This window comes from Acinonyx jubatus, chromosome A1 (genome assembly GCF_027475565.1).
Source record: "Acinonyx jubatus isolate Ajub_Pintada_27869175 chromosome A1, VMU_Ajub_asm_v1.0, whole genome shotgun sequence".
Classification (NCBI taxonomy): Eukaryota; Metazoa; Chordata; class Mammalia; order Carnivora; family Felidae; genus Acinonyx; species Acinonyx jubatus.
In genome coordinates, this window is record NC_069380.1 from 184224690 (window position 1) to 184249964 (window position 25275).

The window sequence follows — 25275 nt, forward strand, 5'->3', positions numbered from 1 at the left end:
AACTTGAGGGTTGCAAATTGTGATAAATTCCATGAAGACAATTAAACAGAATGAATGATCTGATAAAGAGTGATGGAGCAGGGGGGTGGAATCCTATCTGAGGAGTGACATCTGAATCAAGATGTTATTTATCAAGACCAACAGCCAGAAATCTGAGCAATGATCCAGTTAGAACAAAAGCACCATGGTCCTAAGGACAGAACACACTTATGTGCTCACAGGAAGAAAATTAAGTAATGCTGCTTTACCCCAAATTTCTGTTTCCTCTCTATCACATTTCTGCATTTTGTGTGCTTTATAACTAAATGCATTTTTCATAAACACTATACTAATAGTAAACAGTAAAATAAATAAAAATAAAAGAGTAAAATAGTGTTTACTATTGGCCATGTTACAATAAATGATAATCTCCATGAGAGCAGAGACCTCTATTTTTTCCCCCTGCTGTATCCCAGCAACTTGCATAGTGCCTGTCTCAGAAGGGTCAGTGCAAAACTATTTGTTAAATGAATGTCTGCAAGAATGAATAAGTGATAGTTTCTCCACAGTACTTCCTGTCTTATCAGTGTAACTACCTGACTTTGTTTATCAGTTAGAGGGGATCCTGTGGTCTCTGGAGGCTTATCTCAAATTGATTAATCATTCAGTCTCAATGCAAGCAACTCAGGCAAAATCACATCTAATGTTTTTAAAGAATGGATTTGCATTCTGAGGTAAATTAAGAAAGAGAAGCATAAAATCAAATCGGTATCATGGAGAACCCAATTACCAAAGATTATTATGTTTTAATGCGGTGAAAAAATCTGATTGTCCTGCCTAGTAGACACCGTGTGCATTTCTCTTTATTAGTGGGGAGAACTACGTTACCAGTGAGATGGTACTAGAGGTGATACCGGTTCGACAGATGATAAGAAGGCATTCTGAAAACAAAGACAGTATCAGCATTTATCATCAATTCAGTTTTCCAGGTTGTGACTTAAACGCAAATGAGTTGACTGTGTAGAAATTTCCATTGGTGTAGTATTTTCGTATGTTATTTTATTATTTGCAGTCCCAGTGGTGTCTTAAAAGATACACAGAGATGTGAAGGTGAAGAGAGTTGTATAAATGTGGAATTTAGGTGACCCATATTAGCCTTCTACCACATAATGAGTCAGTGAGAAAACACTTTCTAATGAGAACTAGTGCTTTTCAGACACATACCTCGAAAAATTCATTATGGCTGAGTTAAAGGGAGATGTTCTTTTTTATTTATGATTATCAAATATTTTACAATTAAAATGTGTATAGTTTCTCAAATATAAACGATTTGTTTAGCAAATAGCATATCCTTATGTTATTTGAACTATCTTGTTTAGATTTCAGTGTGTGTGTTTGTGCACATGTGTGTACACGTGTATGTTTTCTCTGTGTGATAGGAGGCAAGGCAGGAAGTGGGAAGAGTGAGGGTTGACTACCATGTGGAAAAAAGAAGCATTTTTATTGCTCAGAACAATGTTTTTCCCAAATCATAAGTATTTTAGCCCTTTTGGCTGGAATCCATGGGTTGGAATCCATGGGTTGATCTAACTTCCTGTGGGAAGTTAGATATATGGGACACAAGGGTCGGTCTTCTGCCCATGTAATAGGGGTTTATGGTGTGATAATGAGAAACATTTCACCGCATCCCCAACTGGCCCTTTCTTAGCCCATTAGTATGTGACAACTTTGTATATCTCACTAACATTATTCACTAATGGTTGGTTCATGGATCCTTGCTAAATTACTTAATCTCTAACATTATTCACTAATGGTTGGTTCATGGATCCTTGCTAAATTACTTAATCTCTGCACAGTCAGTCATCACCCAGTGATGAGGGGATGAGACAACCCATAAGTCTGATCTTTATTTGGTGGAGGGTGGAGTTACTCTCAAGGAAGAAAAGTTTGTGTCAACTGCATGGGTGGCCTGGGACAGGGAAAGGATGCACACTGAAAGAACAGAGGGGAAAATCAACACAGGAGTGAAAATGCACTTCTAAAATCTAGGCATAAAACAAGTAGTATTTTAGTCTGAGAGGCCAAGTTCCAAATAATATGGATTACCTGACATTCCAATTTGAGAACACTAAGGATTGTGGAATCACCTACGAGGCTGAATTTGGTCTATGTCATTGGATGGGTTTTAGGTTTTTTTTTTTAATGTTTATTTTTGAGGGAGAGAGAGACAGAGTGTGATTAGGGGAGGGGCAGAGAGAAAGGGACACAGAGAATCTTGAAGCAGGCTTCAGGCTCTGAGCTTTCAGCACAGCGCCCGACGCGGGGCTGGAACTCACAAACCTTGAGATCCTGACCTGAGCCAGAGTTGGAAGCTTAACTGACTGAGCCACCCAGCGCCCCGGATAGGTTTTAGTTTTAGTGCTTATTTTATTATGCAAATCTCAGACATCTTAGATGAGGAAGAGTCTATATTGCGGAGTTACTTTTCCTTTATTTGTGATTTTGTTCTTTTTGATTGATGCTCAGGCTTCTGTTTCCTCCAACATGAGTGGGATGCTAGGCTCAATTTCATCTTTTGTTGTATTTTAAAAATTGTGTAAAATCAAATTACTATTCTTTAGTGAAAATCTTCTTTCATTTCAAAAAGCTTTTGTCCTTGCAAATTTCCAGCTTTTCTAAGCATGGATAGAAAAAAAAGTGTAAAATATACATGGAGCCAAATTTCCAGAGGTCATTTGTGTAATTGCTGACTGCTAAGATTTGGTAGGGGTTGAGTGACAGGGCAAGGTTTAATTCCATATTTCAGGTGCTTTCAGCTGTTGCACACACAATTTCGTTCAGGAGTATGTCAGGGTATGGGCTTACTTAAGCAGACAACATTCGGTACAAACTAGACACTGAACATGAATGTATTCCTTATGTGAGCCATGACCTTTCTGTGCTTTAAAATGTAGTTTCCAAATCCTCATATATTTCCTCCACTGCTCTGTGTTAAAGAGAACTGACTGCATCAGGAGGGATTTAGGGACACCAGAATTTTTTTACTTCTCTGGATACACCATCTGCATGAGCAGATGGGGAAACATGTCACAAGGCTAGAGGGGGACTCCAAATCAAAAAACAGGAGAAACAAAAACGAAATGCAATGGCAGGGTAGAGCAGATGAACGCCAGTGGCTGGGAATTCTTTGCAATCTGACCCAGGTAATGGTCACTGAGTAGCTGCTACCCATGGAATACAAAAGTCCCCAGAACAGTGATGCTCTCTGCATTGCTGTGGGCAGATTGCTCAGCACTGGAAGGGAGCATACACACCCATTTCTCTCTGCTGATGGGAAGAGGTCTCTGGTACTGTTAGCTAAAATTCCTCATAGCAGACAGCAAGCTTTCGTTTCCATTAAGCTTTTCTTGGGGCAACTGACCATGTGCTGGTGGGAGAAGATTCTACATAAGACTAGATTTGAATACCTTCCCAAAATTGATTGACACATTGCCTGTACTTTTGCTTATAACATTTTATTTATTTCCACGTTTTTAAAAATTTTTTTCACTCATTTATTGCTCATTCAAACATTCATTTTAATTCACATTTATTTAGTAGTTATTTTGTGCCAGGCACAGTATACTGAATACTTCATATACTTTAACTCTTAAGAAGTAGGTATTTTTTACACAAGAGAAAACCGAAGCTCAAAAAAAACTAATGTGCTTAATGTCACACAGCTAGTGATTGCAGAGCTGAATATTGGATCCAAGTGTATCTGACTTATGAAATTCTAACAGTCACTCTATATTGCCCTTTTTACCTTTCTCTGGACACATAGGTTATTACAACTGATAAAAATTAGTCTTCATATTTGAAGATACATAACTTGTGAATGATTTGCTTTCCTAGCTATGGCTCCTACATTATAGGAAAAAAATCTTGTAAATTTAAATTCTAGCCACATATTTTGTAGATAAAAGATTTTGTTCATAGATTATTCAATTTAAAACATCATTGTTCTATGTCTACTATGTCTATAGGCTGTATGAGCTGATAGGATTTGCAGCGTGACTGTTGACATTGTTGTAAAGTCATGTCTATAAAATGATGAGGCACTGGAGGTTTGCAAAATTATTGGGTCCTCTGCCCAGTATTTTATATGTATTCATTCAAGAAATGTCATTTCTCTCTGTCTCTCTCTCTCTCTCTCTCTCTCTCTCTCTCTCTCTCTCCTTTCCTTTTTAATTTTTTAATGTTTATTTATTTTTGAGAGAGAGACAGAGCATGAGTGGGGAAGGAGCAGAGAGAGGGAGACACAGAATCCGAAACAGGCTCCAGGTTCTGGAGCTGTCAGCACAGATGCAGGGCTCGAACTCACAAACCGGGAGATCATGACCTGAGCTGAAGTCAGACGCTCAACTGACTGAGCCACCCAGGCGCCCCTCCTTTCCTTTTTTAGTAAGACTAAGAGTTTGTCTTCCAGGTATGTAAATAATAAATGCTAGTGATCAAAGATTTGAAAAGTAGAGTATTTTAAAAAGTATCAAATTTTGAAGAAAAAAATACCTTCAGAGATACCTATCATTGTCAGGTTCCCTTCTGTATTCTTTGAATGTTTTTTCACATAAAACTGTGATTATGTTATATGTCCATTTCATAATTTTTTTAAATTTTTTTTAATGTTTATTTATTTTTGATACAGAGAGAGACAGAGCATGAACGGGGGAGGGTCAGAGAGAGAGGGAGACACAGAATCCGAAACAGGCTCTGGGCTCTGAGCTGTCAGCACAGAGCCTGATGCAGGGCTCGAACTCACAGACTGCGAGATCATGACCCCAGCTGAAGTCAGACGCTCAACCGACTGAGCCACCCAGGCGCCCCCATTTCATAATTTTCTTTATTCACTTAATATTATTCCTTCATTTTTCTGCAGTATGACTTTGAAGCTACTTAATCTCTTATATTTGGAGGTGATGCTGTATGTTGCCAACCCTCTACTTGAGCATATTTAAGTGCGTTTCAACTTTTAACTACAGTCATACCTTGTTTTATTGTGCATCTCTTTATTGTACTTCACAGATAACTGCATTTTTTCTACAGATTGGAGGTTTGTAGCAACCTGTATCAAACAAGGCTATTTGTACCATTTTCCCTCTAGTATTTGCTTACTTCATGTCTCTGTGTCACAGTTTGGTAATTCTCACAATATTTACAACTTTTTCATGATTGTTATATTTGTTATGGTAATCTGTGTTCAGTGATCCTTAATGTTACTATTTTAATTGTTTTGGGGCATCACACAATGCACCCCATAAGTTGGCAAACTTAGTTGATAAATGTTGTGTGTGTTCTGACTTTTCTACTGAGTGTCCGTTTCCCCCAGGTGTCCCCCTTTCCTCAAGCCCCCATGTTTCCTGAGACACAACAGTATTAAAATTAGTGTTCTAGTGAAGGGAAAAGTCACATGTCTCTCACTTAAAATCAAAGGCTAGACATGATTTAGTTCAGTGAAAAAGGCATGTCAAAAGCTTAGATATGTGGGAAGCTCAGCCTCCTGCGCCAGCTTCCCAAGTTGTGAAAGCAAAGGAACAGCTCTTGAAGGAAATTAAAAGTGTTACTCTGTCGAACACACGAATGATAAGAAAGTAGAACAGCCTTATTGCTAATATGGAGAGAGTTGTAGTAGTCTAAATAGAAGATCAAATCAGCCACAATGTTCCCTTAAGCCAAAGCCTAATGCAGAGCAAGGCCCTAACTCTCTTCAATCTATGAAGGTTCAGAGAGGAGAGAAGGCTTCAGAAGAAAAGTTTGAAACTAGTAGAGGTTGGTTCACGAGGTTTAGGGAAAGAAGCCGTCTTCGTAACAGAAAAGTACAAAGTGAAGCAGCAAGCGCTGAGGTAGAAGCTGCAGCAAGTTATTAAGAAGGTCTAGCTAAGAGAGCTGATAACGTGACTACACCAAACAACAGATATTCCACGTAGACAAAACAGCTTTCCATTAAAAGAAAATACCTTCTAGGATATCCATAGCTAGAGAGGAGAAGTCAATGCCTGGCTTCAAAGCTTCAAAGGATAGGCTGATTCTCCTGTAAGGAGTTCTTGCAGCTGGTAACTTTAAGTGGAAGCCAATGCTCATTTATATTCTGAAAATCAAGAGCTTTTAACAATTATGCTAAATCTATTCTGCCTCTGTTCTACATATGGAACAGCAACTCCTGGATGACAACACGTCTGTTTACAACATGGTTTGCTGAATATTTTAAGTCCACTGTTGAGACCTACTGCTCAGGGAAAAAAAAATTCCTTTCAAAATATTACTGCTCATTGACAAACACCTGATCACCCAAGGGCTCTGGTGGAGATGTACAGCACGATTAATGTTGTTTGCGTTCCTGCTAACACAACATCCATTCTGTAGCCCATGGATCAAGGAGTAATTGTCACTTTCAAGTTTTATTATTTAAGAAATACATTTCATAAGGCAATACTTGCCATAGATACTGATTCCTCTGATGGATCTGGGCAAGTACATTGAAAACTTCTCTCAAGGATTCACCATTCTAGATGCCCCTAAGAACATTAGTGTTTCATGGAAAGAGGTCAAATGATCAACATGAACAGGACTTTGGAAGAAATTGCTTCTAACCTGCATGGATGACTTTGAGGGAGTCAAGATTTCATTGGAGGAAGATGCGGTTCTCTGGCTGTTTCCACCACCTCTATAGCTACTTACTCCGATTAAGAAGTGGAGCCTGAAGATGTGACTCAATTGCTGCCATCTCATGATGAAACTGGAACGGATGAGGAGTTGCTTCTCAGAGATGAGCAAAGAAAGTAGTTTCTTGAGTTGGAATCTACCCCTGGTGAAGATGCTTGTGGAAATTGTTGAAATGACAACAAAGCATTTGGAATGTTACATCAACTTAATTGATAAAGCAGTGGCAAGATTTGAGAGAACTGACACCAATTTTGAAAGAAGTTCTGCTATGTGTAAAATGCTGTCAAAACGGTATCTGCTCTGATGCTACAGAGAAATCGTTTGTGAAGGGAAGAGTCAGTGAGTGCAACAAACTTCATTGTTGTTTTACTTTAAGAAATTGGCGTAGCCACCCCCAGCCTTCTGCAACGCTCACCTTGATGGGTCAGCAGATACCAACATTGATGAAAGATCTTCAGCCTGCAAAAGAATTACACCTCATTGAAAGATCAGATAATGGTTAGCATTTTTTAGCAATAAAGTATTTTAAGGTGTGTGCATTTTTTTAGACATAATATTATTGCACACTTAATAGACCACAACTGATTACAGATTTAATAGATTACAGTGTAAACATAATTTTTATATTACTAGGAAATTAGAAAATTCACCTGAATCACTTTATTATGATATTGGCTTTATTGTGGTGGTCTGGAAGCAAATCTTCAGTATCTCTGAGGTATGCCTATATCTTTAAGCCAGTGTCACAGAGTCAAACATCCACTGGGCCTGGCTGGATTACTACGTGAAGAGAATCTGGAAGGATGAGCACTTAAAGAATCTGGAAACTATATGTCTTCATTAAAGGCCTTTAAACTCACATTAAAAAAATTTTTTTAATGTTTATTTTTGAGAGAAAGAGAGCATGAGCGTGAGCGCGGAGGGAGACACAGAATCTAAAGCAGGCTTCAGGCTCCAAGCTGTCAGTACAGAGCCTGATGTGGGACTCGAACTCACGAACCGTGAGATCATGACCTGAGCCAAAGGGGGACACTTAACTGACTGAGCCATCCAGGCACCCTGAAATTCATATTTCATTTATATTTTTTAAATGGGGAAAGAGAGAGGATACGGATATTTAATTTTTTTAATGTTTATTTTTTGAGAGAGAGAGAGAGCGAGAGAGTGAGTGAGCACAAGTGAGGGAGGGGCAGAGAGAAAGGGAGACACAGTATCTGAAGCAGGCTCCAGACTCTGAGCTGTCAGCACAGAGCCCAACACAGAGCTCAAACTCACCAACCATGAGATCATGACCTGAGCTGAAGTCAGATGCCTGACTGAGCCACCCAGGCACCCCTAAACTCACATTTTAAAGCCATGTGCTAACCAATCATTGATGGATGGATAAAGAAGATGTGGTATATATGTGTGTATATATACACATATATATAAATATATGGATGGATGGATAAAGAAGATGTGGTATATGTGTACATACATCATATATATACACAATGGAACATTATTCAAAAATAAAAAAGAATGAAATATTGTCATTTGTAACAAGGATGGAGCTAGAGAGTATAATGCTAAATGAAATAAGTCAGAGAAAGACAAATACCATATGGTTTCATTCATATGTGAAATTTAAGAAACTAACAAGCAAAGGGAGAAAAGAGAAGTGAGAGAGACAGATACCAAGAAACAGACCTTTAACTATCGAGAACAAACAGGTGGTTACCAGAGGGAAGTGGGTGGGAGGATGGGTAAAATAGGTGAAGGGGATTAAGAGTACACCTATCTTTTTTTTTTATTTTTATTTTTTAACGTTTATTCATTTTTGAGACAGAGAGAGACAGAGCATGAATGGGGGAAGGTCAGAGAGAGAGGGAGACACAGAATCTGAAACAGGCTCCAGGCTCTGAGCTGTCAGCACAGAGCCCAACGCGGGGCTCGAACTCACGGACCGCAAGATCATGACCTGAGCCAAAGTCGGACGCCCAACCGACTGAGCCACTCAGGCGCCCCAAGAGTACACTTATCTTGATGAGTACTGGGTAATATATGGAATTTTTGAATCACTATATTGTATATCCGAAACTAATTTAACAGTGTAGGTTAACTGTACTGGTATTAAAATTTAATTTAAGTTAATTAAAAAATAAAGAAATAACTGGATGGTCAAATTTAGCCTGTGGTCCAATAGTTTGGCCCACAAGTTTGGAACAAGTATGATATGTTTGGAACAACTAGTTTGGAACAAGTATGATAACTTGTTCCGTTATCATAGTGCATGTCCCAGTTCCTTAGATAGACAAAACACTCCCAAAATTTTTAGTTAACATTTTGTAATTAAGAACACCAGTCCTATAAATAGTACCAGTTCCATATCACTGAAATAAAATATTACATTAATTATGCTTTAAATATAAAATAGTATTTTCCAGACTGAGAAAATTGAACAATCAACTCAAGAAATTACTAAGATCTTAGATATTTATTTTTAAATGAATCTGAGTATGGAAGAATTTCTTGCTGCTTTGTGTCTCTTCTTTAAAAAAAAAACATTATAAGGTTAAGACGTATAAAAATCATACAGAGGAAATCTAGAAACTACTCTTTATTAAATCCTTTTTCTTATGTAGTTTTTGTAGGATATTTTACTGATTGTTAGGTATACATAATGTGTTCCCTTCTGTCATGGAAGCTGCTGTTTGACCGAGCATCCCTGTCAATTATGTAAAACAAAGGCATAAATATGAATTTACCATTCCAGATTTGACATAAATTATATTACTTTAAATATAAGAAGTCATCATGTTATCCATGTGTTCAAAGCATTAATTGTAATACTTTTTGCGATGGTAATTTTAATTATTCCCTTTTTATTTTTGTAAAAGAATATCCTGCTTCCCCGTTGACCTCACTCACAGTCTTAAAATAGGCTAGAATAGTGATAAGAGCAGTTACCATCTACCTGACATTGAGGATTTGCAAGTAATTGCTCTGAGTGCTTCATAGACATCATTTGTTTGATTTCTCATAGCACTGATATAAAACAGACATTTCTAGCTACAAGTTACAGAAAAGGAAACAGAGAGGGATTAATAATATCCCAAGTGTCACAGAGCTGGAAATGCCAGATCCAGATTGAAATCCAAGACTTATAACAAATATTATCCCACCTCTTTTCCAAGAATGCTAATTCTGTGTCTTTGGAGTCACAATTATAAATCCAGGAGAATTCTCCTGTTCTATTAAAAAGCTTACTTATTTCCCCAACTCATCAGTTTTCTTAAAGATTTACAGTAACTTGGCTCATTTCTTTTAGCTGTGAAAATTGGCTTTAACTCACAATTTTTCTTATAATACATCATACAACTGTACATTTCTATACATTATAAAAGCAATTAATCTTAATAAAAATACTATGTATAACTCATCCTTACATATTTCTGCTTTAACAATGTCGAATGTTTCACTGATCTAGATTATATGAATGGTAGAGCAGGTTTTTTTTGGTAATTTAATTGGTTGTTAACATTGCTTAGTTTAAAATTACAGTTCCTAGGGAACTTGACTGTAAGTACTCACATTAGAACATCCTTTCCTAATTATTAAATTACTCATTCTGTCCTTGACTTTCTTAAATAAATGTTTGAAAACCGAGTTTTATGACATTATCACTCAAGTGGTTATGAAAGCATGCCACCAAGTTATACAGTAATGTGTTGTTCTCCAGCAACCCTATATGCTAGGCATCGTTATTTACATTTTAAAGACAAGCAAACTAACCTCCTCAAATGACATGACTAGGAAATGGTAAACACTGGTGTTTGTACTCAAGTCTGCATGACCAAATGACTCCCCAGGACATGTTCTTTCCTCTCTACTGCATTAATGCCAAGAAGAGAGAACCAGTACTCACACTTTTTTAAATTTTATTTTGACCTGTATCCGTCTGCTACATTGTTTGTTTACTTTGAGACTAATGAGACATAATCTAGAACTTAAAGACAAATATTAATAGAATGGAGATTGCACTGAAACTTCAGAGATGACCTGGCTTGGGGCATATGTCCACATGGTTCCATACTGACTAGAACAAAGCCTTAGCCCCCAGTGTGTTGTAGTCAACTTTGGGTAAAATTATCATTGGTTCAGGTTCCAGTGGTACCTCTAACTCATTCTCTGTGTCAATTAGGATGAATCCCTTAATGTCTTAGAGACTTGCTTTCTTCATTTATAATATTACAGATTGTATCTAGGTATGCCTCCTGTCAGCCCTCAGGACATGTTCAATTCATGAAGGTATTTTTTTTGACCAACACAGTTCTTTAAAAAATTAGGACATCTCATTTTTAAATTTACAGTTTCTAATTATTTATTTAAAAATCTAAAGATTGGAAACATTGGCCCTTATTTTCCACATAGCAACAGTCAGCTAGAACTGAGAAATAGATACGTTGTTCAAACAAGGTATTTCTAGTTTACCCCAGTCCCCACCTTTCCCAATTGTCTTATGTTGAGCCTGCTCCACATACTACAGAGGCCATAAGCTGGACCCTCTAGGTGTTTCAGTGTGTGACTGACTCATCAATCAGAATTAAGTGTCTCATAATTTTAACACTTCGGTTCATATCATATCATACTACATTCTGCAATTTTCCGTGGATAAAATATAAACTAAGTTGACTGGAACTTAAGGTCAACTACATCACCCAGCCTCCATCCAGAATCTCAGCAAATCTGGTTACCACACAAGTTTCTGTATCCATTTTATCTGTATGTCCTGGCTCTGAGCATGTGCTCACACCATGCCATGCTGACAAGAAAATCTTCCCAACTACATTCTATCTAGGGAAGTCTTATCTATTCTCCACCACCTAGCTGATATCTCATTTTCTCTGCAATGACTGATTCAGCTTCCAATCCTCTTCCTAATTGGAGATCTTATGATACAAATTATTCCTACTTAAGACATATACTTAATAATAATAAATAGAAAATAAATATAATCACTTTATATTCATAGCTAAAGTTTGTAGGATTACTTATTCCATGCTAAACATTTTCTGTGTATTGTTTATACATCTCTAAGAGGTAAATGCCCTTATTGTTGGCATGCTATTATTGATGCTCAAAGAGGTTAAATAATTAGTTTTTTTAATGTTCATTTATTTTTGAGAGAGAGACAGAACGTGAGAGGGGGAGGGGCAGAAAGAGAAGGAGACACACAATTTGAAGCAGGCTCCCAGCTAACAGCACAGAGCTGGACATGGGGCCTGAACCCATGAACCCTGAGATCATGATCTGAACTGAAGTTGGACGCTCAACCCACTGAGCCACCCAGGCACCCCGAAGAGGTTAAATAATCAATCAAAAGTTATAAAGCTAATATCCTCCTAGATCAGTTCCTTTCTGTATCTTGTATCTGGGCTTTGATTTTAAGGTCTTAAGGCTAAAGACCACATCATAATAGTTTTATAAAATATTTCCTCCAGGGGCACCTGGGTGGCTCAGTAGGTTAAACATCTGACTTTGGCTCAGGTCATGATCTCACGGTCTGTGAGTTCGAGCCCCGTGTTGGGCTCTGTGCTGACAGCTTGGAGCCTGGAGCCTGCTTCGGATTCTGTGTCTCTCTCTCTCTCTCTCTGCCCCTCCCCCACTCATGCTCTGTCCCTCTCTTTTTCTCTGTCAAAAATAAATAAACACTAAAAATTTTTTAAAAAATATTTCCTCCAGTTCTTAGCAAGCACCATACAAAATGTAGACTCCCTGGGGGTAAATTAACATTGATCAATCCCTTTATTGTCATTCAGGTATATTACAATTTAGGAGGTTAAATTTTTCTCAAACTCATTGACCAAGTATGATAAATCTGCGTATTTTCAATTTTTAAATTAATACATATCTGACTCCAAGACCTTATACTCTCATTAACTCCCTAATGGTAGGTTAAGAATGAATAGACAGTTTTGTTGCATCGTGTTTCTCTCAGGGATGGTGGGCATTTGGCAATTATTACTCTATTCTTCCTGTCAAGAAAAGACAGTTGAATGTGCTTTGTGGTGGGGTTGGGGGTTGGGGAACACAAATCTATTGAGAAAGCAAATGTAAGATCACTTGTGTCTCAGTGATACAATACATCTTAATCACTTAAAAATAATTGCTCTAGAAATAATTACTCATTAGCAACACTGTAGTACTACACCACCACAAATGCCTTAACAAATGTGAACAGTGAGCATAAAAATTATAACCAACACATAATGTTGCATCCCAGTGCTGTAAGGATAGTCTTGAATGGTTTTGTTAATAATTACCTGACAGAAATATATCTTTCCCTAACCCTTGTTGTCATTAAGCACACATTGGAATACTTCAACGTTTATAGGCTGTATTATGACTCTTTAGTTATTTAATTACATTTAGCAAGTCCTGAAGTTACTGTCTGTTTTATTAAGCTAAAATCCATTACAAGCCAAATTAGCAAAGGTGTGCTGAGGCTGCAAAGGATTTGGACATTTGCTCTGGTTGCTGAAAATTAAAGATAGACGCTGCTTTAGTGAGCCAGAAAGGACAGGCCGTCACTGAGATTCCCCTTGTGCCATGGGTAGCCTTCCCCCACCCCCTCCATCACCCTGACAGATGAGCCTATTCTTTACACATCATCTTCAGAAAGGGAAATCTACCATCTACTCTAGGGAGCCATTTCATTATTTTACAGCCCTCATGACCAGCCAAGTCATCTTTCTATTTAACCTAAATCTTCCACGTCCTTCATGTTAGAATTTATGACCATAGCTACCCTTTGGTCCACAGCAGAAAATGTGAACAGCAGATCATCACTCCCTTGAGCCCTCTGTGTAAATAGAGGCTGTTAATATATTTATCAGTCTACTCTCTCTTCTCCAGCTGGAACAGCACAGCTCATCTAGCCATTTGCTAAACAATTAATTTTAAGGTTTTAATACCCAGTAACATTTCACTGAATTATGAAGCCATTTTGGTAATTTTTTTTTCTAGAGAGAGGAACAGACAGAGATACAGAGAGATCAGCATGGCAAATTAGGCAAAATATTTACAATGCAGCCATTCTTTAACTTAGTTGTCCATTCTCTCATTCTTCAGTTCTGTTTCTCTCCAGCTTTGACAAAGTGAAATTGTCCTTATTAAAACAGTGCTACATGTGTTTTTCCTTTAGATAGTTCCTAATATCAGTTTTCATTTTTCATCCCAGAATTGGATGTGTTTGTTTCCATTCTTGCCTTTTTGCAATGTGCCATAATAATCTTCTGGTAATTTTTATTGTAAATGGTTATTTTTAATGTGTTTATGCTTTTTTTCTGGGCCTGTTCTGTTTTTTTTGCAAGCCTTCTTTAAAAAGGCCCCATTTTTAAAACTATGAACCACTTTATTCTGCTTTAACTCTTTATTAGTCAATTAAGCTTCTTACTAAAGCATGCCATCATTTGGGTACAAAGCAATATTTGTTTTTCCTCTTATATTTTCAAACAACCTTGCATTATAGATGTGTTTTTGTAGGAGTTTTTCAAATACCCTTCTTTTTCCCGACTTAGCATCTAAACTTTGTTTGTTTTAATCAGTCTCTAGTTGGATGGGGCTCTCTGAATTTCAGTGTTTAGTTACTATGACCCATATTCACCACTCTCCACACTCACTTCAGGACTTCATCCTAAGTAACTAAACACTTCTGGACAAATAAAGTGATTTCCCCAAGTGAAAAGAAAGTTAGCCTTACTTTCTTTTTGGTGAGATTCTCATGGTCATGTTACCATAGAATATCTGAAGAAATAACTATCTAGAGTTCAAGAGGACCTTTTGCATTGTAGCAGTCCTTTGTATGTTGGTTCAAGATCGCACAGCAAGAGGCAGAATTAAGACCTGAGCCCAAGACTGTTCATCTTCAAGGCCTCTGTTTTTTTATTTCTGTGCTCATGTGTATGAGAGTCTATCGATGTATATCATCAGTTTACCAAACATTGTCCTCACCACACCTCACTATTCCGTGTCATTCAGGGGTGAATGGCCTTGTACATGCATCTTTGTCCTCTTCTGTTTCCCTCAATAAATGCCCAAAAGTGAAACTACTGGCCAATGTGTGAAAGGTTCTGATAACTAAATTGTCCTTTATAAAGGTGGAATCAATTCATATTTTTATCAGCAATCATGAGAATCCCAGTTTATCCATATTCTCACCATTTATTACCTTAAAAATGACAATTTGCTAAATAAAAAATGGTAGCCCATTGTTTCCATAAAAAATTCTAGGTATGTCCTCAGTGCACACAACATGTCAATGTCAATTTGAGATGGATTTACAAATGGCTGTAAAATTTGAAACCATGAAAGAGTGAGAAATATAATAAAACTTTATCTAATCTTAGGATGGAAAGTGATTGTCTAGACATAAAGCAATTTAAGAAACAAAAATAAAAATGATTTATAGCTTTGATGAAAAAATGACATCAAAAACTCTAATGAATCACTAAGTAAAACAAACACTTCCTTGACAAAAACTGCAAAGTATATGAATTAAACAATTTACATTCAAAGAAATGGAAACTTCTATTAGATGTAGAAAAACATTCTGGTAATCATAGCTTTTCAAAGATGGAATAGGTTCCTTTCAGAAAGAGCCAGTTCCAAATCACTGGAGAGGTTCAAGTAAGAACAATAATTATAGAGATCTCTTGAGAAGAATTCACTCATCAGTAAGGTATTTGTATATCTGTACATGATTTAATCATCCTGCCTACCTTGACAATCCCTAAGCAAGTGATGATATTTCTGCCAATGTTTTAAATGCATAGGAAATTTATTGAAGTGCCTACTTTGAACACAATTAGCATGCTGACCAACATTTCCAACCCATGGAATCGAAATATCCCAGGCGTTATCAGATGTTGTCAATACAGAACAAATGCCACTGCAAATAGAATAAGTGACTAGTTATGAATGGTCTTGGTGGAGACTAAAGCAGACGGGGAAAATTATCTTAATAACATTTTTTTTTCAGGAGAAAAAGCAATATGCATTCATCACAAAAACAGTGAAACTACTGAAACTGTAAGAAAATAAAAACCAAATACATTCCCAATGCTTATTGTAGTATACTTTTAGTCATTTAACTGTGAACCAATATACCTTTCCAAATAAATATGGAATTGCACTGCACGCTTTCTAATATGTTTTTTTCTCTGAAGAAGAATTAAGAGTTCTTTTATGTCCACGCTCTTCTTAAAGTATTTTTATTGCATCAGTCACTTAATCAAAATGTATTTAACTATCTTTGTTAGTTAGGTATATAAAATGTTTCCATTTCTTCCCAGTTTAAAGTTGTACTTAACATCTTTGTTTAACATCTTTGTATATAGTTTTGCATGATTTTGTTTTCACTTTAACTTCTTAAAGTGGAATTTCAGAAAGAAAGCTTGCACATTTGGTGGGTTTTAATTAGTGTTGTCAAATTACCATCCAGAAAATTTGTACCAATTTACAGTTCTACCACCAGCATGAGATGGTGTGTTTCCTCCCAGAATGTGTAGTACTGGGAATATTATAATTTCTGTACCTTTTTGTTTATGTGATGAGCAATAATAATCACGGCTTAATTTCTGTTTCTACAAACTTGTGGTTTCTAATGGTGTTAAGCATTTTCCCACACATTTGGTGCCTGTTTTATGTAAAAGACTTAACTCTGCTGCCATTTATTTGGAAATCTTTTACCATCAGAGTTTAGAATGGCAGGAAGGCCACAAATACTGCATTGTTGTAGATTTTGTTGGAGTTGGAAGGTACAAGGTGAATTGCCAGTACATGACAGGAGGCAGCTTTGTGTAATTCATTTTTTGTGTTTAAAACATAACAGTGACAGTAACAAAGCAGTAAAGCCTAGTTTACTGGTTAAGATTATCACAGTTGCAAACATGTGCAGCAGGGAAAATATGTTGTGAGGGCATGTTAGAGGCTGGATCTACCACGAAAAATGTTTCTATGATTTTTTATAGGGTATGTCTTTTCCTCAGATGCTGAATGCTAGCTGCTCAAGCAAAGTGTGTGTGTGTGTGTGTGTGTGTGTGTGTGTGTGTGTGTGTGTGTGTGCGTGTTTAGCAATGGTGGGGAGGGAGATAGTTTAAAGGCCATTTCAGGCCCTTGTGGGCACTTTGATGGCAATATTCCCTCTAGAACCTTCCATGTCATTGGAACTTCCATGTCATTGGGCCTGAATCCTGCACTGATGTTTTTTTGTCCAGTCATGCTTCTTCTCCCTCTCATAGCTGATGATGCCTGATGAGCATCCTGCAGGATCTACTTTTGGAAAACCCAACCTCAGATAGACCCTGAATCTACTTGGGAGACAGAAAATAATGAAGAAGCAAATGTACACAGAGGATAATTTCTGATAATGACAAGTATAATTAAAGGAATGAAATGGGATATGACAGTGGGGAGGAGACTTAGGGGTGCATAAGCTAGGTGGAGGGAGAAGGCTTTCTAGAGGGCTGGGAGGAATTGAGACTTCAGTCATAGAAGGAGGAAGTTCATTTAAGGTAGAGGGAAACTTCATCCCTTCATCCCTAAAATTCCAGGGCAGAGGAACCCAGGAATGGAATGCTCCTAATTATTTTGACAGTCTGATTCAAAAAACCTCAGATTTTAAATACATTTCTACAATATATTTTATCAGTCAAGGGCCCAATAGGAAACAGATGGCATACTGAAAATGGGATAGTTTGAGGACAATGTATTATAAGGTCAATTTACAAAGAAATAGAACAGTACTTCCTCCCTCCCAGGGATAGGATCAGCATGTTGCCATTTGGTCCCTAGTGTACCACACTTGAAGGGGGAGAACAAGGCATGGTTGGGGGAACCTGGACACAAGTTCCACAGGAGCTGAGCCTAGAAAACAGTTTCCCTGGTCTCACTCTCCTACCTTCCCTTGCCTCCTGATCTCCTCCCCATTGGCCAACTCCAACCTGAAGCTGGAGAATCAGGGAGACAGTTTTTGAAGTCCCAACATTCTAGTCTATAAGGCCACAGAACATTGTGATTAAGGGCGGAGGGTAGAGCTGGAAAGGCAAGGACCCATGTGAGGTTGTAACCTCAGTCTGTCACTGGTGAGCTATAAATCAGCATCTGTGAGCCATGTATTTTGTTAAAATAAATAAACGAATAAATGGCTAGAATAAAATTGATTAATTTATTCTGAAATGTTATGACTCTAATGTGTTAAAATCAAAATTAAATATTTTAAATATATTTTAATAAATGCAACAAAACGTTTCTGGCATACCTAAACACTGTTTTAAATTTCGAAAACAAACAAACATAATCACTATTGAAATCATCAAAGTCCCAGCTATATGTCTTTCTAGTTGGTAAGCAGCTCTGGATCAACTAAATCACTTACAGTGATCTGAAGTCAAATTTCAGTTGTTAGGTTATGAGTCAAAAAATAAAATGATTGCTTTTTTCAGGGACTCAGATTTCCTTCAAAACATAACTTAGAGAAGTCAGCATATTCTCATTCCTGATATAAGCACATGATTTGCAGATGAGACCATCAGGAATATAATGTGGGAAATCTTAGTAAATAAGGGAATGACTTGCCACCTGGGCGGCTCGGTCAGTTGAGCATCTGACTTCGGCTCAGGTCATGATCTAGATGTTTGTGAATTTGAGGCCCGCATTGGGCTCCCTGCTGCCCGCTTCAGAACTGTCCCCCCGACCGCCCCTTCCCTGCTTGCTCTCTCTCTTTCTCTCTCTCTCTCTCTCTCTCTCTCTCTCTCTCAAAAATAAATAAATCTTTAAGGAACTGACTGCAGAAGAAAAAAGGCTCAGACTGTATGTCCATATTGACTAATATTTTTGATTGAGTAGGATTTATATACTCACAAAATGAAATTTTGTTAGATACTGCTGTTTGGATTATACAGGCAATGTTATTTAAGGAAATGTCTTTGATACTAGCACCCGGATTTGTAGCAGAAACCTGTGTAGCCCTTAAACGGTCAGAGTATCTTTATGGAGGATAAAATTCCAGAAAAGCAAAGAGTCACAGAAGGCCAAACAGCTGCAGAAGAGTACAAATAGCTCTAATCTGAAATGCACGATTTATCAAATGGGAACATGATTGCTAGCAATCTTACTTTTTTTGGTGATTACAAAGTTGAGCATACTGGCACATGTGACTATATGAGGACTTGTAAAGAGCTTTTAAAAACAATTATGCATGAGTGTTGGAGATTTTAATTTAAGCAGAAGGACTCTGTGGAGGTAAATCAAGAGCGCAGGCTGGAAGAAAAATGCTAAGGGAGACCTTCAATCAGGGGAGAATATTAAGTGGGACTCCTTGGGGAGAGGCCTGTATTTGCTTGCCTGGGGTAGGCTAATCTACATAATTGACTAAAACAGAATGAACAGCTGTGAAATACAGCATTTGAATGTGTGGGTAAAACACAATTACAAAATATACAGGGTCACAGAACATGTAATGTATTTTCATAGGATTATAGAATTTCCAAGCTCATTTGGGACTTCAGAAATCGGTCAGTTCTCCAGAGAAGCTAAATGACTTTATCAGGGTCAACTAGCTGGTTAGTTACAGCATAGCAGTTAAATATGTGGGCTCTGGAATCAGACATCCTAAATTTAAATCCCAACTCCACCCCTCATTCTGTGACTATTAGAGAAAAACACTCATTAAATGAGATGATACATTTAAGCAACACTAGATGATGTCTAGAACTCAGTAAGTGATCAGTTAATAGGAGGTATGTTTATTACTTGCAAGAATGCCAAAGTGGGTCATCTAAGGCTCTACAAAATGCACAAGCATATCACAAGAGGGATATATGTGAGAAATTAGCTTCCCAACTAAAATGACTGTGAGACACAAAATAGTATTCAGTTTTCTTAGAGAGAGAGGCAAACATTTTTCAAGTACCTTATGGAGAAGTGACTCAGATGAGCTCCTCAGAATTTTTCAAAATTTCAGTTTGTACTCTAATGCTTGATTTTGGTTTATTGATCTTCCCCCATTCCCACCTGAAGTTTTTAGTTTGTTTTACAGCTAGAAATATATATATCAATATATTTTTTGATAATTGACTGTTTTTACATCCTAATTTTTCTCTAGTAATGATGCCCACTCATACTATAGGATCCTGTTATCCTTTGTAATTAGAGTAAGTTGTGCTTTCAAGTAAATGTGCATTTTGCACAAAGTAAAAACATGCTGTGGATTAGAATGACATGCTTTGAATATAGTTGGGGATAAGACATCTGATTTTCTTTAAAAAACATACATATATATTGAAAAGAATAATTTTGTATGCATGAAATGATTGGATAGTTATCTAAATAAAGAAATCAAACAAAGTAGAAGTCCAGTGTCACTTTCTTGTCATCTCTGGTTGAAATCCTAACAAATTTCTGACTTGTCAAGGCACATGTTTGAGCATATATTCTAGAGCCAGAAGTCTGTTGTGAAGACTGTTGAAAGGACCAAAGCATGTCATATTAATTATGATTCTGAGTTATCTCCTATTGGCTGAGAGGCAAAGGCATCTATTATTACTTAATAACTATCTTTGATTCTTTTTAATCTTGGAATGATACGGTACCATCACTAAATCTCAGGTAATAACACTATAAAATATTTGTTGTGGCTTTGCTGCAAAATGCTGGCATAGCTGTTGTATTTCTTGATTTTATAGATGCCTTTAGTGAGTGTTTTAGGCTATGTTACATATGTAGTTTTCTTGCACTATGTCAGTATTTTATGACACAAGTAATTTTTGGTTGACGAGACTCAGAGGCTAAGGAACAAAAAGTTTCTCCAAAGATCTTTAGCCCATTCAGAATATTGGCATTCCCCAAAGGTGGCTTTCATTGCGTAATAATATTCAGCCTAAAGAAGTCACATTTTCAACTTGTAACTGTAGAAAATTTGTGACAGGTAAAAGAGGCACATTCTGAATGCATCATTGACTATTCCTGTGATTGAAGACAACACTATCTCTATATATTTCACAGTGGACTTAAAATTTAATCAGCATACCTACATAATGAGTTACTAGCTTCACTTCAAAGACTAGTGCTAGTGTTAAGTAATTTAAGGCCCATTAAGGATGTTTATCAGGATTCAGAGTGGAATGTTCATGAAAACCTCATTAAGTATATTTGTTGTATTGATTGTTCCTAGAGAAACTTAGCAATGCTATAAATCATCAGTTCCAAAGAAAAGATTTTGCTGTCGATCATTGAGCTTTTCTAAATAAATTCCTTTCTGAGTAGCTTCTATAATTCTATGATTTTAGAATTTTTACATAAATTTAATGAGCTACTTAATATAGAGAATTGCATCAAAATCTCAGTTTGAGAATACTTATGACCATGGATTTTTTTCTTCTCTTTGTTTATTATTATTATTACTATTTAATCTTGGCTTAGTGATATATACCAGGGGCCTGGCAAAGTGCTTGAAATACAAAGAAGACAAAAACAGATGTAGTTTCTGATATTATAAAACACATGGAAAAGATGCAGGTTTGTTAGCACATGTCTGTACTTTGTATTCAAATCTATTAGAGTTTTATATACATATATAGAATGATTTTTTGCATATTTTTGTGTTTGGATGCTATTCATGTCATATTTTATAGCTCTACTTTGATTTTTTTTAATGTTTATTTGAGAGAGAGAGAGAGAGAGAGAGAGAGAGGCAGAAAGAGAGGGAAAGAGAAAATCCCAAGCAGGCTCTGCACCTTTAGCACAGAGCCCAACGTGGGGCTCAATCTCATGAACCCGTGAGATCATGACCTGAGCTGAAATCAAGAGTCAGATGCTTAACTGACTGAGTCACCCAGGCACCCCACTCTACTTTTCTTTTAATATAAGTGCTTGCGTATTCTACATTTCTTCTGTATACAAACACATACATATACATATTTCCAAATATTAACCATTGGTCAAATGAGTTATCACTGTATTTGCTCAATAGCATGTGGTAATAACGAGTTACAGAACATTTTATGAGTTACAGATCTCTTCTTACCTTTATCATCTTATAACAAATTAGGTTGGCAAGTTTTTAATTTCAGATTTTCAGAAGCAACCAAGTATTATAGGATCTAAGTGATTCATCCTAGTTCACTCATTCTGGTCTATATGAACAGGATTCAAAATGGATTATTTTGTCTACAGAGTTTCTGCTTTAAGCCAATAGGAGACACAAGTGCCTTGGAAACATTGACTGGAAAATAGTTATATATATATTTTTTGTTAAGTATAGCATTAAAAGAGTAAAACACAGGTGTAAATATAAATGTTGATGAAGAAAAACACTTTCATCTTTTTTTTTTAAATGTGGGTAGAAACTCATTTCTTCTGCAATAGCATTAGTCAATTTATTTTTCTTGTTCACAGCACTAATGTTTACAGCACTAGTTCACAGATGTTAGTTGCCATGAATATGTATCAGCAGAAAGTGTGAACCACAGCCTATATAGTAGCTATTGCAAACTTCACCTCACTTACTCTGTTGAGCATCTGTTTATGGCTCTCACTTTTTTTTTTATCATATGTGCACCCTTGTACCTTTAATGTCCTTTGTGTTCATTCTATCAGATGAAGTTAATTTTCTCTTGTTTCTCAAGATGGAGATTATTTCTGCTATTTTACAGACGTAACATGGGATTTTTGGTATGCCCATCATGTACCTAATTTTATTTTCTTTGAAAATGTATCTTCTACATAATACAAGCTTCTGTATTCAATTCAGGTTATAGCTACAATTCAGGTTGTAGCTACATGTGAAATTCAGGTTAGTAGCTACAATGTGTTAGTAACAATTCAGGTTGTAGCTACATGTGAAATAAAGACACAGAGAGGAAGGAAGGAAAGGAAGGAAGGAAGGAAGGAAGGAAGGAAGGAGGAAGGAAGGAAGGAAGGAAGGAAGGAAGGAAACAAGGAAGGAAGGAAGAAGAGAAGGAAGGAAGAAAATCGGTAGGCCAGTGAGAAATTCAGCCATGTATTGCATAGCCAAAATAAATTGTCATTTTTAGGCCCTGAGCAAATTATTAACTGTGAATGTTAATTTTTATATACTTTTAGAATTTATAAAATGTAAGTATTTGGTAAGACCCAGGGAAAGCCGAAACAATCAGTTTGATGATAAGATAAACTCTAGTACTCTTTATGCAATGTTAATTAAATGGATTAAAATGTATTTACTGTTAAAAATATAAGACAAACCCCTAAAACTTAAGACATGTTTGAAGTTAAAAAAAGAGGAGAAATAATGCAGTAAGATAATCCTCCAAATAAAAGATTTATAATCAGCAAAACCAACTGTTTGCCTCTTTATAATTCATGTTTTTATTTATCCAACAGATGTTTATTGATTGCCTTACAAAAAATCTGTGCCTTATAACAAAACCTGCGCCCCAAACAGCTTACATTTTATTGAGATAAATAGTAAAGAAAGAAATAAAGGAAGAAAAAAAGAAAGAAAAGAAAGAAGGGAAGGAAGGAAGGAAGGAAGGAAGGAAGGAAGGAAGGAAGGAAGGAAGGAAGGAAGAAAAAGTTTTTTCCTCTTAATCCCTTTCACCCATTCCCCTAGCCCCCTCCCCTTGGGCCATCACCAGTTCTCTATATTTATGAGTCTGTTTCTCCCTTTGTTGTTGTTTGTTTGTTCATTTGTTTTGTTTATCATATTCCACATGTAAGTGAAATCAAATGGCATTTCTCGTTCTGTGTGTGGTTTATTTCACTTACCATGATATCTGCTAGGTCCATCCATGTTGTTGTGAATGATAATATTTCATTCTTTTCTTATGGCTGAGTAATTGTTTAATCACTATGCTATATACCTGAAACTAATTTAATATATGTCAACTGTACTTCATTAAAAATCTTAAAAAGTAAGATAAATAAGCAAGATAATTTCAGATTATGATACTTGCCTAAAGGAAATAAACAGGATGGAACATTAGTTAAGGCAACCACTTTGGATGGGCTGCTTGGGAAAAGGCCTCTTAGAGGAGGTGACCTTTGAGGTGAAGGATCATAAAAGAGGGCCTTGTGAAGTTCAGAGAGACACATATTCTAGGCAGAAAGAACAAATGTGAAGACTGGAAGATAGTGAGAAAGGACTTGGTATGAGATAATATTGAGATTTTAGGAAGAGGCAGATTATTTAGAGCACAGTAGGACACAGTCAAAATTTTGGATCTTTTTGGAAGAACCATTAAAATTTGAAGCAGAGGAATGATAAAATCTAATCTGTGTTTTTAAAAGATCTGACTGCTGTGTGGATAATGGATGGTAGGGAGGCAAATGGAGAGGCCAGGAGACCTATCTACAATAATTATATGAGGTGAGGCAACAGGGCCATAGATTTTGAGGGAGACAATGGAGATGGAAAGGAGCTGAGGCAGAGTAGCTAACTCTTGGCGAAGGAAAGGAAGTAATCAGGGATGAACATCAGCCCTAGGATACTCAACTTCCTGCTAAAAAGAAAAACAAAAGTTAACAGAGCACAAACCTTAATGAAGCAGTAACCAAACTAAAGAGGTATGAACTACTTACACTTAGTTACTCACATATTTCCATCCTACAACTAAGGAGTGGGACTCTCACACCTAACTGAGGAATTTCATAGACTCAGTCTACCTAGATTACTTGCAAACTGTGCCCAACCTTTTAATGAAAAATATCTATCTGGAGACTGTTTATCCCAAGCTGGGGCTGTATCTTATTTTTCTATTCTTAACTCATAGTAAAGTGCCCTTCAGAGTAGAGTGAGCCAAAGTTGGTCAAATTCAATATCAATTTCTTGTTAGTTTTTATTTTTCCAGCAGATTTAAAGGACACACTGTATGTAGGTACTCTTCTATATTCTGTATACAAATTATTCTTATAGAAATCCTGTTAGGTAACTATTATTGTTGTTAATAATATCCCCTTCTCATAGATAAAGAAACTAAGGTTGGTTAAAGGATATTAACCATCTTGATGTCAATCAGTTAGCAAGACAGAATTAGAATTTATACCTATGTCTGTTGTTTTCTAAAACTTGTGTTTTTTTCATGACATTATGCTACCTTATTGATCAGAAAATACATGTTAACAAATCATTTAGAACTGTATGAGTTTTGACTCCTTTTAGTAGATCTTCAATAAGAGATTAGTGAAAAATAATGACAGAGTGGTGCCTGGGTGGCTCAGTTGGTTGAGTGCCCGCCTCTTAATTTCGGCTCAGGTCATGATCCCAGACCTCTTTCTCTTTCTCTCTCTCTCTCTTCCCAGCTTGGGCTCGCGCTCTCTCTCTCTCTCTCTCTCATTCTAAAAAAAAGATGATGATAGAGAAATATAAAGGCATTAAAAGGACAGGTTCACATCTTCCTGATAAAAGAATAAAGGTACCAGGTGTTCTAAATAAGTAAATCTGCCAATCCATGAGAGGACATTCTCTTAACAGGTCATGAGAATATCATTTTACTCAGCACAGAGCAAATCAGGTGATACATGAAAGGCTGATACTGTATTGTATTAAAGCACTTGATAAGTACTATACAATGT

General features: G+C 36.6%; 1 protein-coding gene across 4 annotated transcripts in view; it reads left to right on the forward strand.

The window, feature by feature from the left end:
• GABRB2 (gamma-aminobutyric acid type A receptor subunit beta2) overlaps positions 1-25275 on the forward strand; it is a 236054-nt gene that overhangs the window by 86898 nt on the left and 123881 nt on the right. The window lies entirely within an intron of this gene.